Source organism: Pinus tabuliformis, chromosome 1_2, assembly GCF_031772625.1.
Source record: "Pinus tabuliformis cultivar Carrire ecotype Pingquan chromosome 1_2, CPIR1, whole genome shotgun sequence".
Lineage (NCBI taxonomy): Eukaryota > Viridiplantae > Streptophyta > Pinopsida > Pinales > Pinaceae > Pinus > Pinus tabuliformis.
Window position 1 is genome coordinate 268,628,288 of NC_142298.1, and position 17,281 is coordinate 268,645,568.

The window sequence follows — 17,281 nt, forward strand, 5'->3', positions numbered from 1 at the left end:
CACCTCCTTCAAAGCAATCACCCAATAGTTCTATGCACAAACCAACAACACTTCCTTACATTCACAAGATTCCAGCCTCCTTAGACCTCATGAGAGAGCTCTATATATAGGAGATTTGGAGAAAGGATGAGTCAGCTTGAGGCTGGCATGAAGCTGACTAGTGTCCTCTCCCACTTCAGTTATACTTCAGTTCTTGAGTCCACTTGGAGTTTCTTGCTTCCACTTGGAGATCTAGATCCTCTTACTCATCACAAGGCGAATTCCCTGATCCAAGTGTCAGTTTGGAAGCTTCCTGGGCATTTGACACCTTGCAGAATGACTGTGCCACTTGGCCAATCTCGCCCAGCGCAGGTAGCCTTCATTGCTTTTGACATTCAGCACAGGTACAGAGTGGAGCAGTTGACATTCAGCGCAGATGCTCAGTGGAGCAGCTGACATGATCCAGAAACAGCTTGTTTTTGAGTGTTTTCAGGTGGAGAACTGATTTTCAGTGCTGTGGTTTGCTGACCTTGTTCCTCTAGGGGTAGGAACAACATGTTTAGGGAATTTGGATCCCTCAGATTATCGACATTTCATGCTTCATGCTGTAAGGCACAAAAATGTCTATAACAGTTGCCCCCTAAAGTATGAGGTCGTTTATCGGGTGAAATGCTTTATCAGGAGGATCCGAAGTTCATTCAATCGCTGAGAGGTGCCCTGTAATAAAATACAATACAATACATTATTTTTCATTCTTCTTTCATGATCTAGCTGAGGCGGGCATTCCCATGCTCAGCTTTATAAATTCATTTTGGTACATAGAACAGACGATCGTCTGATGGTAGACTGATAATTCTCTGCTGAAATTATCATCCTTTGAGTAGGATGATCATCTGTTGCAATGATGTACATAACAAATGTCTTTATATCCTGAATATATATATCGCAGCCCGGATGGATGAAACTAGATCCGGGGTCTTCAAACTCGTTCGATCTTCACTCTAAGTACAAGTCGATCCATGTGAGAATTGCGCTGAAGTCGAACATGGAAAGACATCGCTTGATTACCGGTCAATAATGTAAACCGTTAACAAGCGCGAGAGGAATCACCAATAATGACAATGACCCTCAAGGTACTGCAGTACAACTCACGTGGTGTGAATAAAGGACTTGGCGTCGAACACCACGCAAAATCTTCTGGTCAAAGGTCATTGATGTATACCTGTCGCCGGAAGTGAGAAACTTGCCATTGAGGCATGCAAGCTTCAAAGTACTGGGGGGGGGTTGTTCCTAGATCAACTTCTTGGATAATGAGCTGAAGTCGACAAGAAGCGATCCGTCAAAGGAGGGCCTTAATGAATCCCACATCAATGACACGGAACGGAGTTACTGATTTTAGTGGAGGCGAAAACAATCCGTGAAATATGATTCAGGGTGGCGATCATGGGTGGATGAAGGATAATGTTTGGCAGTGGACGAGACACGGTTGACTCTTTCTGAACAACATCTCTTGAACATATAACGACACTGATGTGATGGATCGGTAGCATTACCCCAAATGTGGATGGTTTGGCAAGGACCATGGTGATGAGACCGGTGAATGAAACAACCCAAGCCAATGTGATACGGAGGACAAAGTGTCATGTTCAAGAGCGACTTGCTACCATTAAATCTTTGAGGTTCTCCCAATTTTTCCCCAGTCATTTCTGACCAGTACCTCTTTATTTTCGTCAAGCTTGAGGAGGATAACATATGCTTGTTCTATAACCTGCCCTTCGGGCAAGCCCATCGCTATGTTTTAACGAGCTTAGCGATAGGGAAACTCGTTCTCGTCTAAAGACAAGTTTGTCGCTATTTAATCATTTTAACGAGTCTAACGACAAGGAAAACTCGGTCCTTTTCGTTTTTAGAGAGTCTGAAAAGGTACAGAAAGTTAACTCCAAAATTCCTTTTTCGTCATCTAATCCCTTAAGTCCGAAAAAGTATAAAACAATACAGAAGGGATGAGTTTTCGATAACTTTAACGAGCCAAATAAAACAAGTGCTCGACCTTTTTGTGCAATAATCCCTCAGGTCCAAAAAGATTAAAATCTAGAGGAGGGATAGCTCTTCCGGTCACTTTAACGAGCTGGAAGGCCAAAAATCGGAAAACTTTTCATATTTTACGAGTCAGGAGAAAAGAGCTCAAAGAAGACTCGTCTTTTGAGGAACGAGTGATAAACAGGGATAGCAGCAGATTCCAGGTACAGGTTGGAATTTTCCAATCACGGCAGTGTCACAAGGATGGCTAAGTGAAATCACTCTTCGCAGTCGTTCCTCAAAATGGGTAAACAATCATATGGAGGTGAACGATTGGCCAAATGAAATGGAGGTGGCAGGTGCAAAACACGACCAAGGCTTTTTATGGCTAATAAATTTACGATCACAATGGTTATTTACCGGTACTGGGTTCATTTTTTAAAGAGCTTGAACGTGCCAAAACACTGCTCAAAAGCTTATGTTTATTTTTTAATGAGCATGAACTATGACGCTAAAACTGCTCGGATCTCGCTTTTCTATTTTTTAACGAGCATAAATTCCGCGGTAAAACTGCTCGATTTATATGGTCAAAATTTTGATTTTTTACCATTACTAGCTTTTCTCTCTTCAAATATAGTACTGCTTTTTCAATTGCTGCAACAAACTTTGTTAGAAATGAATAATATTTGCATGAAAATGAGATTATAACCCTAATATTTCACTTTAAACTGTGTAAAAAGCCATTAAAAGGTGTTTTTACCTCTCATTTACCATTTCATTTGCATTTGGTTTGTTGGAGCTCTGGAGGTGCCTCTTCCCCCTTGATTTTCACCAGCTGATTCCGGGAGATTCTGCGGACGATTTTCGGTGCCGTCTAGACCAGGTAGGAGCTAAACCCTAGCTCTTTCTTTTCATGGTTTTCTTTTCCTGTTTTTTGCCTGTTTTCCGGTCTTTCTGAGCCCCTGGGGTTTTGCCAGGGCGCCCTAGGATCAACGCAGGTTTCCCTTTCGAAACCTACGCTGAAGGTCAAGCTGCCTTAAGGCAGCCTGACCCTCAGCGCAAGTGGGAGACTTCCTGCCTGCGCTGGGCTCAAAAAGACTGAGTTTTAAGGTTATTTTTGATGAATTTTTCGCCAGTTTTTCATCAAATCAGGAATTCACTCTTTCTCTTGTTTGCTTTGCAGGGAACTTTGAACAAAATGTCCCTTACATGGAGAGAACGAGAACATGAAGAGGAGGACATGATTGCCCTCCATGACCCAGTCACGGTGAACGCGCTGCGGAACCGTGGCCTGCTGAAGTTCTTCCGTATCTCTAGCATGAGAGCACAGATTTCTTTACTGCAGTATATGCTTGATGCTTGGGATCCTGTTAACCAAGTGTTCCAGATTAGGGGGAAGACCATCCCCTTGACTATAGAGGACATGTACTTCTTGACTGGGTTGTCAAGACGAGGTGCCCTCATTTCCTTATCAGGTACGGCCCGGGGGACTGATTCCACCAGAGATTATGTCCGCCAGTATTGCAGGGAAGGTTCTCAGCCGAGCAGAGACGGCAAGATTGTTATCCGTGAGATTACTGATCGGGCTCTCAGGTCCATTCTGTTCACTATTGGTAGGATGGCCGGCAGCGCAGCTTTACATGTTGCCAACAGGTCTTATATGCAGCACGCCTTGGAGTGTCTCCAACCGAAAGTATTCAACTGGTGTGATGCAGTACTTGTTCAGATGAAAAGTCAATTGACCAAGGTAAAGGCCGGGAAGCTGAAGAACTTTGGATTTGGTTCTATTCTGACTGCCTTCGCCTTGGAGAAAATCCCACTGATGCAGCCTCAGTACATCATACTTGACTTGCCTTCTCCGACCGAGCCACGCATGCAGAGGTGGGTTGACCACATGTCTAGGCATGCAGGTCAACCTCAGATTACTTTTACTGAGGCCTTCTTTAGGTGGTTCGAGCGTCAGGAGATGGCGTTTTCTGAGTATCCATATGTGGGTATGGATTTCCGAGGTGATCCGGATTTGGTGCTACCGGATGGCGAGCAGTGGGGTGCCATTGGTAAACTCTTTGACCATATTACTGTTTATTGTTCTTACTCATAATGTTGCTGTGCTTTATTCTATCAAGACTTTTAATTGTACTCTTGGGTGCATGCAGATATTGGTCCTGTTCGTCCAGCAGTTCGTCCGAGATCGCCAGCTGTTGCCCCGGCAGGGGAGCCTGCTAGGAGAGTTGTTATTCGCTATCTTGACGACACCGAGACCCTTACAGCTATGCAGGAGCAGGTTGAGAGCCTTACTCGTGGCCTTCCGGATGTACAGATTGATGAGTTACCTTTACAGATGCAGCGGCATACCATTGGTGTGCCTAGACGATGGACTCGTCTCTTGCGCATGATTGCACAGGCCGTGACGTACTATCATGAGCACCACTAGGCTAGGGTGCCCCCTAGCATCTTTTTGAGTTCTTAGGTCATATGAACAATTTTGTCTTGGTTACAGAACATTATGTATGAACTTATATAAACAGCTTATGTATTTTGATTTTCGGGTTTTATTCTGGTTGATTTACGTGATCCATATGTACAATTTTTGATGATGTGTCCTTTTTATAAATGTTGCAAATGTCTATCTAACACATAGTTTGCTAATGAGTCAGTTAATGTGTTTAAGTTTCTTGAAATATGTTGATATTGAATTGAATCAAATCGTCTTTCCAAGATCTTAACCCTTAGGAACATGCGATAAATAGCTGGATTGCGAACAGAATATATACCATTGAGTTGCAGTATTACGAGCTGTGAGTCTAGCCTGACAATTAGTCGGCGTATGCCACGTGTGATGGCATCAGAGAGTAGTTCTATCAACACGCTATACTCAGCGATGTTATTCGTTGATTGCCCAATACATACACCTCTGAAACTTACTAACTCGCCGCTTGGATCAAAAATGGCCCAGGCTGCGGAGGACAGGTTCCGCGAACTACGACTCGCTCCGTCGGCATATCCAACACATGTCTCCAGAAGGTTCGACATCTGCAACGGAAAAAAGGTGGATCACTCGACCAGAACAAACACTTTAGCGAAAACAAAATACAACAAAAGCATGCAGGTTACTATTTAAGCATAGTAACGCTTGAGGTACAACCCGTTGCGGGGCTGCGCCAGTGGAATTCCATCGTAATCCATTAACTCGTAGGCTCCTTTTGCTAACACCCTTTTAACAATATAGGGGCCCATCCATAAGGACTTGAATTTACCTGCTCCCAATTTATCGGATTCTTGGTCATAAAGCAAGACCAAATCACCTTCTGAGAAGACACGGAGTTTGACATTTTTGTCAAACTGAGCCTTGACTCATTTCTTATGAGCTTCGTTAGCCAAAGCGGCGTCACGACGGGTTTCATCCAACTAGATTAATTCCATGAAACGAGCCTCTTCTTCTGAGGTTCCAGGGAGAAGATCAATTGCGAGTTTAAGCGACGAAATTTCGCACTGGATCGGTAAGACTGCTTCCAGGCCATACACCAATTGAAAAGGTGTGAACCCGGTTGCATTCTTTACCGACGTTCGGTAGGCCCACAAGGCTGAGTACAGGATTAGGTGCCACCTTCTTTTGTGAACCCCGATCATCCTTTGCAACATACGCTTCAGGACCTTGTTGATTGCCTCAACTTGTCCGTTGGCTTGCGGATAATATGGGGTAGAGCTGTCGTGAGATAGCCCTAGCTTGGTAGCTAATTCGACCATCATGTGATTGTGAAAATGCGACCAATGGTCTATAACTATAGACTGTGGTACGCCGAACCTGGCGACTACATGATTAAAAAAGAAAAGGGCGGCTGTTTCACCAATGTTATCCAATGTAGGCATCGCCTTGGCCCATTTGGTAAAATAGTCAACAGCGACTATAATATACCCATGCCCCCCGGTCGAGGTGGGGTTACATTGCATGAAATCGATGCCCCACTTGGCGAAGGGCCCAACAGCAACTATCGGCTGTAAAGGTGCGGGTGGTCGTCTGGTTTTGCTATCAAAGATTTGACAAGCATGGCAACTTCTGACTGCGGTTATGCAATCTTTGAACATGGTTGGCCAGAAGTATCCTGCTCGTAAGATTCTTTGTGCTGTTGCATATCCAGACTGATGCCCCCCACACGCGCCTGAATGACAATCATTCAGGGCTTTTTCGGCCTCCTCATGGGTAAGGCACCTCCTCAGAACTGTATCGACACCACGACGGTAAAGTGTATCACCGACGATCATGTAGTCTTTTGCTTGGTATCGTATACGTTTTTGTTCAGAGTGAGAGGTGTTAGGCCTGAATTTTTGGGTTTGGAGATAAACTATGATATCCCCATACCACTCATCGCTTACAGATATCAGAAACAAACTTTCGTCCACGATTGACTCTTCCGATGTTTCATCGTTGGACGATGATGGGAGATCGCACAATAATTCTGCGAAAACTAGGGCCTTCTTTGATTTGGATTTTACAAATTCCAGATCAAACTCTTGAAGGATCGCTATCCATTTTGAATATTTTCCCCCCAGCAACTGTCGCGACAGTATATAAGTCATGGGGTTGCAATCTGACAGGATGGTAGTTTTCCGAAAGAGGACATAATGTCGAAACCTTTGAATCGCTTGAACAGCTGCAAGCGCTAGTTTTTTAACATAAGAATATTTACTTTCTGTATCGTTTAAGTTTTTACTTAAATAATAGATAGGATGTTCTATTCCATCGACTTCTTGAACTAAAACCATCGCAATGGTCGTATCCGCTGCAGCTAGATACAGGTTAAAATCTCTTTGATAGTCCGGGGCGTACATTAATGATGCTTTTACTAGACAATCTTTCAGAGCATCAAAAGAAGCTTGCGCCACCTGGTCCCAGACAAAAGGTACATCCTTTTTCAATAGACGAGTATAACCCTTAGTAAGTTCTGCGTAATTTGGAATGAACCTCCTCAGAAAGTTTGCTTTCCCTTGGAGTTTCTGAATCTGAAGCAAATTTGAAGGTGGAGGCAAATTAATGATTGCCTGAACCTTGCAGGGGTCGAGATGAATCCCATCCTTAGAGACTACAAAGCCAAGTAAACGACCAGAACCGACGCAAAACACACATTTGTGTGGATTGAGTCTTATCTTGTAGTGTCGGCAACGTAGAAATATCGCTCTTAAATGCTGCGGATGATCAGTCCGCTTTCGCGAATGAGCCAGAAGATCGTCGAGATAAGGTTGAACAATGTTCTTGATGTCATGGAAGGCATAATTCATTGCCCTCTGAAACGTCGCCCCTGCATTCTTTAAACCAAAGGGTAATTTTCGATAAGCGAATGTGCCCCACGGACAAATAAATGCAGTCTTTGACTGGTCCTGTGGGCGGATATTTATTTGATTATACCCGGAAAATCCATCCATAAATGAAAAGATTTCACATCCGGCGCATTCATCAATTATCTGGTCGATGAAGGGTGTAGGGTAGTTGTCCTTCGGACAAGCTTGGTTTACATCCCTATAATCAACACACACTCTAATCGTCCCTTGTTTTTTCATAACAGGGACAATATTCGATACCCAATCGGTTAGAGGAACCAGGTAGATGAACCCAGCATGGAGGAGTTTTTCAACTTCCGCCTTAATGGCAGCGGCTTTCTTCGGGTGCACCTGCCGAAGCCGTTGCCTTACTGGTTTGACATCAGGATACATTTTAATTTCATGTTCAACGATACTCGAGTCAATGCCTGGCATTTCATCATATGACCATGCAAAGACATCTCTAAATTCGCGAAAAAGAGCATTATATATTTCCAGTTCTGAAGGGGAACAACCTTTTCCGACATAAATATTCTCTACAACATCTGTTTTGGTCGAGATATTTATGGCTATAGTCTCTTCAATATTGGATAGGTTTCACTCGGAATCCACCGTATTTACAGTATTCGTTAGGAACTCAAATACTTAAGGGTGATAAAGGTCACTTTGAGTATCTTCTTCATATTCCGGAAGAAGGGAACGATGGTGGTGATCACTCCATGGTGCCCCCTCAATCATCATTGATTGTAAGATTCCTTCGTCAGTCCCATGTACTTTTGACCAAGGATCTAATGGGGTTCCATATTCTCTAGATCTATCTACCCAAACGCTTGACGAGCATTGATTTGGGCTCGCCTCCCATGCTTGAAACATTGATTGCTACAATATTTCTAAAGGGCTTGGGGGCAAAACCATTGAATGATCCATGTTGACCTTCGTGGAAGATATCATGTTGCAGGTTGCTACAAACGGTACATTTCCTATATAAATAGGAGGTTGTAGCGTGAAAGTTCCCATCAATGTGGGGTCTTTCAATAATCCTACTCCGATATCTTGAATTGAATGGTTGCTCTCATGGATCATGGGAATGCTTCCTGTAACTTGTGAACCATTAGGGAGGAAATTATGTTGGTCGACGATCGTAATCCCTCCTTCAAACGGGAATGCGATCTTCCTAAAATAAGTCGACACGACAGCTGCCATGGCATAAATCCATGGTCTACCCAGTAGGATGTTATAGTCAAGATTTCCATCAATGACTTCTACATCAATTTCTACTGTCTTTCCTCCTAGTTCGACTTTCAAGTTATTAAGGATATCGTAAGGGGTATAAGTCCTTCCGTCGAAGGCTTTTAATGTCGTCGAAGATCGTGACAAGGTTGGAGATCCTAAAGTTTTCCAGCAACTCATTGACATAATACATGTCGAGGCTCCCTCATCAATTATCGTTCTGTGAACAGTTTTGTTGAGTGCTTTCACTTGAATAAGGAAAGCTAGCTGAGCTGGTAACTGAGGATCATATCCCTTGTGATCAAAGGATACTAGATTGGAATCCTTAGGATCAACCCCACCAATTGCCGATAACAATGCCTGCCTTTGGGTTGGACAATTTTGTAGTACTTCAAGAGTCGACATAGCGAATGGCGATTGGGCCAAATCTTCCACTATATTATAATGCTGCGCCGCTCTGGCGCGAGGATTAAATGTCGACTTGTGTACTACACCCTTCGGCGGTTTTATTGTTAATTCAGGGATGGTGGGTGTTACAACTTCTGTCGAAGTTGTTGTCGAACTACTTGGTTGATCTTTACCTTTTTCGTTCGACACCTGAGGATTCCCATAATCTTTGTTCCTTGTCGAAATCAAAGCATCATTTTGCTGTTTCGAAACCGACAACATTAGGACTTGCGACGGGGAAGCATTTCCACTATCAACCAGATTTTGACCTGGGTTGGGAAATGGATCAGTTAACACAGCTGAGGTTTGGGAACTTTTAAAGAACCTCTTTAACTCAGCTTTGAATGGGCAATTCTTTGTGGTATGATCCTTATCATCGCATATTAGACATGGATAATTTTGTTTCCCTTTGCCAGGAGGGTTTGAAGAATCTTTTCCAGGGGATGACTCACCCTGTTTCTTCTTCTTCCCTTTGTTTTGTTTCTTCTTGCTTCCTGGTTGATTGGTTTCTTTGCCCTTATCTTCCGATACGGCATTTACTTCCAAAGCAAGAATTTCTTCTTTTGCATTTTGATCCGAATTCTTACGGGCTTTCTTTGATGAAGCCTTTATCGATTTCGCGTTTGCCATGCCAATCACGCCGTCACCGGCATGAGAGTCACTGTTTGATTTAGGAGGGGGAGGAATTGAAAACTCTGGTCTAGGGGCGTCAGGTATTTTGTCATAGAGGGTTCCAGACTGAGTATAAACTAAGTCCAAATATTGTGCACGAGCAATAACTTGCTCCTCTGTTACGACTCCCCCCTTGGCCACATCTTTCGTAATAGCCGGAAGTAATGACTTTATAAACCATTCAGCTAATAGCTGATCGGGAACATATGTTTTCACCATCCTATGACGACGACGCCACTCATGTATATGATCAGATATATGGGTAGCAGTTGTCTGTTTGAAGTTGGTTAATATTTCTGTTCCCGTTTCATACCTTATCGGTAATTGAAAGTGGGTTAAGAAAGTCGTGGCTAGGGAACTAAAATTGTCGAAAGAGGCTCTTGGCAATTCAATATACCATTTAGCCGCTGGGCCTGTCAATGTCCTCTGAAAAAGGTGAAGTCTTATCGAATCATCGTTAAGGGTGTTCGACGAACACCACAGATGAAAAGTCATCACGTGATTCGACGGGTCTTCACCTGGATTTCCATTGAATTTAGGAATTTCAGATGGAAGTTTATGAGGAATCACTGGCCACCAAGGGGCATAAGCAATCGGATCGTTGGTTAAACGGTGTAAATTGGGTAAATCTAAAGTTGCCACGAATGGTAACTGTTGATTCAGGTTAGCCGAAGCGTAACCAGGGTACGATGGAATCGCTTGAGCAGTGGGTCTTTGCATACCAGCATAATGTAATTGATGTTGGTATGACTGATACGGCTGGTGGACTTGACCACTGTAAAGTGGTTGGTTTTGATCGTTTTGGATATACGGTTGTCCACTGTTCGCAAAGATCTGCTACTCAGAACCTTGGTACACTTGCTGGAACTGCAATTGTTGGTATTGTACAAGCCATGGTTGTGACGCCATGTTCTGTTGCACCATGCTAACCATTGGACCAAGGTGTGGGGTAATTGTACCCATTTGTACTTGTGTCGTCCCACCAGTTGGCGATTGTGGTTGTGACCCATGGTCAAGCGACTGTTGCATTACAACCTGAGAAATCTGAGGTTGACATGTAAAAGGTATCGCTTGAACTTGCGACACGGTTACAATAGCCGGGGTGGTTGGGATGTTCGTCACAGGTACACACTGTTGCATAGAATATACAATCCTTGGTTGTTGAGGCAGCATAGGTACCCAACTACTTGACGCAATTCCAGTATAACTAGAATACTGTTGAGAACTGCCATATGGATATCCTCCCGGAGGAGGTAATGAAAGGGCGTACTGCCCTCCATATGGATCAAAAACCCCTTAGAAACTTTTCCCTAGTAGTTCAGCTTTCTTTCTGCAATTATGCTTTTTTGTTTATGTCTTCTTTCAACTGTATAATTGGTTTATCATGCACCATAGAGTAGGAGTGATTTTCCTCCAACATTCTTGAACTTTTTGTTTTCATTCCTTGCAATAATATAGGTTTAATTCAAACATTTTCTTTCCTAGGATAACATAGATTTTGCTTATACAAAAGATAGTATAATTGCTTCTTGTCATTTACCTTCCTGTAATTATATTAGCATTTACCTTCTTTCATTTACTTTCCAACAATAAAAGAAGATTCCTTTCGTTTGTTTCCTTTCCTACAAGTTAGAATATATCTATTTACTGTTCATTGAATTTTCAAGGCATTTCCTCTAGCATAGTAGCCTTTGTTCATTTTAACTTCTCTTTAGTTATACATTAGATCAACCTAAGTAGAATATATTTTTGTTGTACATATAGCAGTGATACCTCTTAAGTTTGTAAAAACCATGGGTTGATAAATAAAGTTGAGTCCATCAGGAGGTCCAACATTCTTATTGTAATACTAAGGGCCATCATCTTCCACAACCATTGACTATAACTTTTTAATCCTGATTAAACTAGACTTAATTGGTATTATCTCTACATATAATGCATATTTATACCAATACTCTACAATGCTTTTATAATCAAAACTAGAATAGTACATTTTTTTTTCATTTCATTGTTTTCTTGTGAAAGAACCAAATATGAGCAATGTTATTATTTATCGTAATATTATATTATTTCTAAACTAGTAGATGTTTTGGAAAGAGATATACAATCTAATGTGATTATGTTTTAGGAACTTCTATGATATTCTTTGTTTATATTAATTTTGGGGTTTATCACTTTCATAATATGTATTATCCTATATTGTCACATGTATGTATTGGTATTAGTACACACACACATATAGTTGTGGGAAGTCCTAACATACTAAGAGGAGAATTAAAGACTCATGGTTTTTGAGTTTCTGAACTTATATGTTTCTAAAGGAACTTGTCACCTAGAAGTGACTACATGTTGGTTGTGGAATAACCTGAGTGCCTTATCTTTGTGTTAATTCATAACTATGCTAACCATGCCATATATTCATCTATTTACTTACATGACTATATACACAGTAACAAATATAAACATTTCATGAAAACTTGGGTTGCCACAACTTCCCGTATAGAGCCAATGCCACAAAGTTAATCATTATAGAGTTAATTATTTATTGTTACAACCATATACTTACATCCAACATATACTTGCAATTAATACTATTCCTAAAACCATTTTTTGGCACACATAATCTCACCATAATATAACAAACAACCCAATTACTTATATGATTGTCCGAAAATACATTAGGAGCTTCCATGCTCCTCCCAACCAATGAAAATTTGTCTCAGTGGTTCCCCCCGAGCTCTAGAATCCTTTCCTGTTAGGAGAAAAAACAACAATTTTTCATAGATTCAACTCCTCAAGCCCTAGCAACATCCTTCTAAACTAGGTTGAATTCTTTATTTATCCAGGTCTAGTATTTATCTCCCACTGGAAACCTTGTTTTTATATCTAGATTGTTTTTTTTCTCCCCCAATATAATTTTCTAATTCATCTTCAATCCATGATATTTCTCTCCAGTCATGATAACTTTTGTGGTTTTCTTCCTTTTGTGTCTCTATCCTTTCTTGGACCATAAATGATTCTAAATATTTCTTGACAGTTGAAGGCATAACCACTAATTTGGTGGCTCCTCCTATACTTTAAAAATAACAATAAGTAAAGTAACAAACTTTCATTATAGTAATAAATATTTACATTCTCATACAAATTCTCAACTTTACTTCCTTTTCCTCGCAACCATCATCCATGCTTATGAAAATAAAACAATAAATGTCTGATAAGAGTTCATTTGATTAATGGAACTAAAATGGATTTTTAAAGTTAATTAAGGAAGAGTGGAAGATTTGTAATCCTTTGGGAAACATTAATTCCACTATCTAGTTAATTCAAAAGTTACATAAAGTTAAACCAAAGGTAAATACTTGACCTAGTGATAGGCTAAAGGATAGAGGTGCTAGATTATTGGAGATTAAAGTGAATCTAGCTACTTTGTATTTTTCTAACAATTGTATTCCTATTGAATGGAATATTTTTAAGATTAAACATTTGGAAGGTATTGTTGTAGAGGCTACAATCATCCTCCAAAAAAATTTCTTCACTTCGTTTTGAAGCCTCCCTCCTTAAATGTTAGCAGCTTGTCTTTCACTGCTCAGGTACATGTGCTTTCATATGAATTTATTTGTCACCTTACAAATTTTGCTCTCCTACTTTCTTTTCTCACTAAAAACAAGCTGAACCCCATGATTTGGTTGCATCTAGTTCTTGTAATGCCTTTGAAAACTTCGTAGTCCTAGGGTGAAACCAACCTTTTTCTCAGGAATTGCGCAGAGCAGTTTAGCAGTGAACCTTGCTCTTAAGAATTACGTAGATCAGCCTAGTAATGAGCTTCATCTCCATAAATGTGTAGACCTAGCTAACAACTTGTCTTCATCTGGGAAATTTTATATAGCATGAGAGGCAGCCAGAGCCACTCAACTAAGGAATTGTGCAAAAGCATTCCCTCAGCTACTATCAGATGCATGTGTCAGTAGGTTGCCCGGTTCCCTTCAGAACTGTGCAATTTCTCCATGCATGCATGACAACCTTTCCTGAAAAAAGAGAGAAACAAGAAGAACAAATCATCCTTAAAAAATAGGGATCTATTTTTAGAAGTTGGAGTTACACTTGAGCTAATTTTAGAAGTTGTTGTCACTTGTCTCTTTTTCCTAGATTTTTGGCCTTCACATCATAAACCTAAATCGATCAAATTTGTTTAATGGATGCTACCAGAGCTCATTTTCACATTCAATATTGGAGGTCTGGCATTCTCAAAGCATCTATGAACCTTAGACATGATCAACACAACTTTCTCAGGTAAGTTTTAGTTTTCAAGTATTTTGCTACTTTTTTTATCGCTTTTGTTTCTTTGTCTTGTGTGAGTGTTATTTTGCATGTTTTATTGAACAACTACTGGCGTTTTAGTTTTTTTTAACTTGTAGAAGTGTTGTTTCAGGTTTTTCATTGGCTTTCTTAAGTGTCGCATGCATAACCCCATTTTTCACTAATGATCATCGTTGCGGCGAATCTCCCCACCAACTTCATTGTTCATCTATTTGACTTATTTCTGCACTTCCTTTGATTGTATGCATGACCATCCACTCATATCCAAACCATCCTTTACTCATGCATTCAAAACTACTCATTTTCTAGTTGCCCTTTAGAAAATCTGGGCTACCTTGGCCGAGATCTAGATCTTCCCAACATCCATTACTCATTTTTGGAACTTAAGGCTTTACCTTAGCTCTAGGAATTGCACAGAGGTTGCCAGTGACTAGCTCCATCTATTCTTTGCGTAGTTCCAAGAGATAGTCCCTACTCTTTACCACAGGGATTATGCAATGGGCAGTCCTAGCTAGCATCAAGTAAGATTGAACTAATCATTGCATAGTTCCAGTCCAAATAAATCCCTACTGTACTGTGCTCTGTGCATTTCCAGCCATCAATACCTCTCACTAGCAATCAAGACTACAAAATGCACATATCTGGTTGACAATCCCTCACCTCTAAGAGTCACAACTGCAAAATCTTGCCCAATAGATTGCCTTGTTTGTTGCATGATTGATCCTTGAAGTGGTTTGTGTTCCTAAGCTGACATTTTCTTGCCATAAGTGTCCACTCTATCTCCAGGTATATCAGTTGTTGACAAGCTTCTCAGTAGCATAGGCATCATGGTTTCTATTGGGCAGGGAATCCCCCCAAGGCATGTTTTGGGGCTCAAAGCCCATGTTTTGACCGATTGATGTTGTAAATCCTCGCGAATTGCAGGCACGGAAGTATGTTAGAGTCATAGGGTTGTCCGCCCTAGTTTGTAATGTAATGTTGTATAAATAGAGTGAGGCTCTAAGTGTAAAAGATAGGTAGTGAGAGTGAAGTATGGAATAGATAACAAGTCTAAGGGATTGGGTTGTAAGTGTCCAAGTGTGTCTTTGGGTCGTAGAGTAGGAGAAAGCTCTATAGTTGACTGTGTATAGGCCTAGTTGTCTGCAACTGAATGTGCAAGGTGGAGTCGAGTCTGCAACTGAAGAAGAGAATAATAAAGACAAGTATTATCCAAATTCTATGTATCTTTTCTTGAGTTATTACATGCTGGATATAAATTGCAATTATATTTTTTATTTACTGCACTCACTCATATGAATGATTTATATTGCAAAGTATAACTTAAAGTAGGAAAGTAAGCTAAGTAAATCAACTAACAGTAGAATACGAGTAAGGACTTGGGTAATAACAACGTTTGGCCCCCAAGTAGGGTTGTGTGAAGGTAGCATCTCAGCTTGTGAGGTGCAGGTAAGTGCACATAGCGACATGCACACAGGGTCGAACCGCAGACCACTTGAACTCATCAGACATCTCCAGGGTGTGGAAACCTGGTTCTAGCACCCTCCCATACTACTTCCGGTGAGACCTCAGTCCACGCTCCACAAACTGTTGCCGAAAGGGCCAACAGTACTAGGATTTGTTTGGCTAAATCACCTCTGAACTTGCGTCAAGCCCCAACAAGCCAACAAATGGTTCCGTTGTCGGGACTGAGATGTGCATAATAGACGTCTGATGTCGTGTCACTGGAATCTGAAAAAGAAAGAAATTGAAGGGTGGTTGGACAAAAAGATTCTCAAGTTCACGGTGCAAGAAAACAGGAATCCGCGAGTGTCGAAGGAAAATTGGTTAGGGTGCTACTTATATATGAAATCCATGAGATTTTATTTGCATCCTTCCCCTCTTAGTTGTATGAGTGGATCGCGAAGCTAGCAGACAGTCAGGGAAGGTGTAGACTCGACAAACTGATTGTGTGGAGTCCAGAGTGGGTGCGCAAAATAGAAGCATCAGAAGGTAATATCATGCGCAATGTGGACCATTGTCTTGATCTAATTATAGGAGGGTTTATCACCGAGTTTGAGGCAGATACTTCAGTCAGCTACAACGAGGCAGAATGATTCTTCCTCAAAATACCGTGAGGTAAGTACATTAAATCTTTGAACACTTGGATTACAATGCTACTGTGTGAAAAGTGGGTTATGCAAATAAATTGATGTTTGGGGCCATGCGAAGTGGGAGGATTTATAGAAATGAAGGTAGCACAGAGATAGAAAATAGCCCCTTGATTTCGCCTCGGCGAGAAAGCAAGGAAGAGCTTGCGAAAGTTTCACCAAGAAGTGCAATCAATCTGATAAGGCAACAAATTCTGTGAATACCACCTCCACCTACACCACCATCAGTCTCACCATATTCACCCCCATCTTTTCCCACACCACCTCCGCCACCACCATAGTTCAATATGGCAAGTGCAATAAAGTTGTCGGTGTTCAAAGGAGTAGGGAACGAAGATCCGGACCAATTTTGTTTCGTGGTAAAGTCTGTATGGGAAGCACATGGAGTCACGGATGATGACATAAAGAAGGAAACATTGGTAAGCATGTTGCAGGATCGTGCACTGACATGGTACATTAAGCACTCTAATGACAATCCAAATGCAGGGATCGCAGATATCCAAGCTGCGCTGAACAGGGAATTTAGCAGGCCAAAATCAGAGACATGATTGATTATTGGGTTTAAGGAAATCACAATGCTTCTAGGTGAGAACCCCTAGGAACTGGATCAGAGACTGAAGGGCATGATTCACGAAGCCAACATGACCTTGACTGATGGACAACACCACGCATGATTTGTAGCATCACCAATGTTGCATCTAAGGATAGCGCTGTCGCAGCAGAAGTTATCCACCTAGGCCAAAGCTTTGGAGATCACAATGAGACTACATGAAGCCCCAATACAAGATCCTAGCCTGGGATTCCAACAAATCCATGCTCAACTAAAAAACTTGTGTTTAGAAATGCAGAGTTTGAAATAGGATAGGACAACTCGCCCAAAGGTGCGCGAGGAGGTATGGTGCATAAAATGCAAAGGCCAGGGGCATGACAAGGACCATTGTCCAGTCTTAGCGAACTACCTAGCAGGAGGAGGGCCAATGCCATTGAGACCAGAGGCACAAGTAGGACCGAGTGTGGTTCCTGCATTATGGTGCATGATTTGTCAGATAGGAGGGAAGCACACTACAGATAATTTTCACTTATTATAAAAGTATACGCGGACATCCCAACAGTTGTTTTGTAATTTCTATAGGTCAGTAGGCCATGATGAAGGC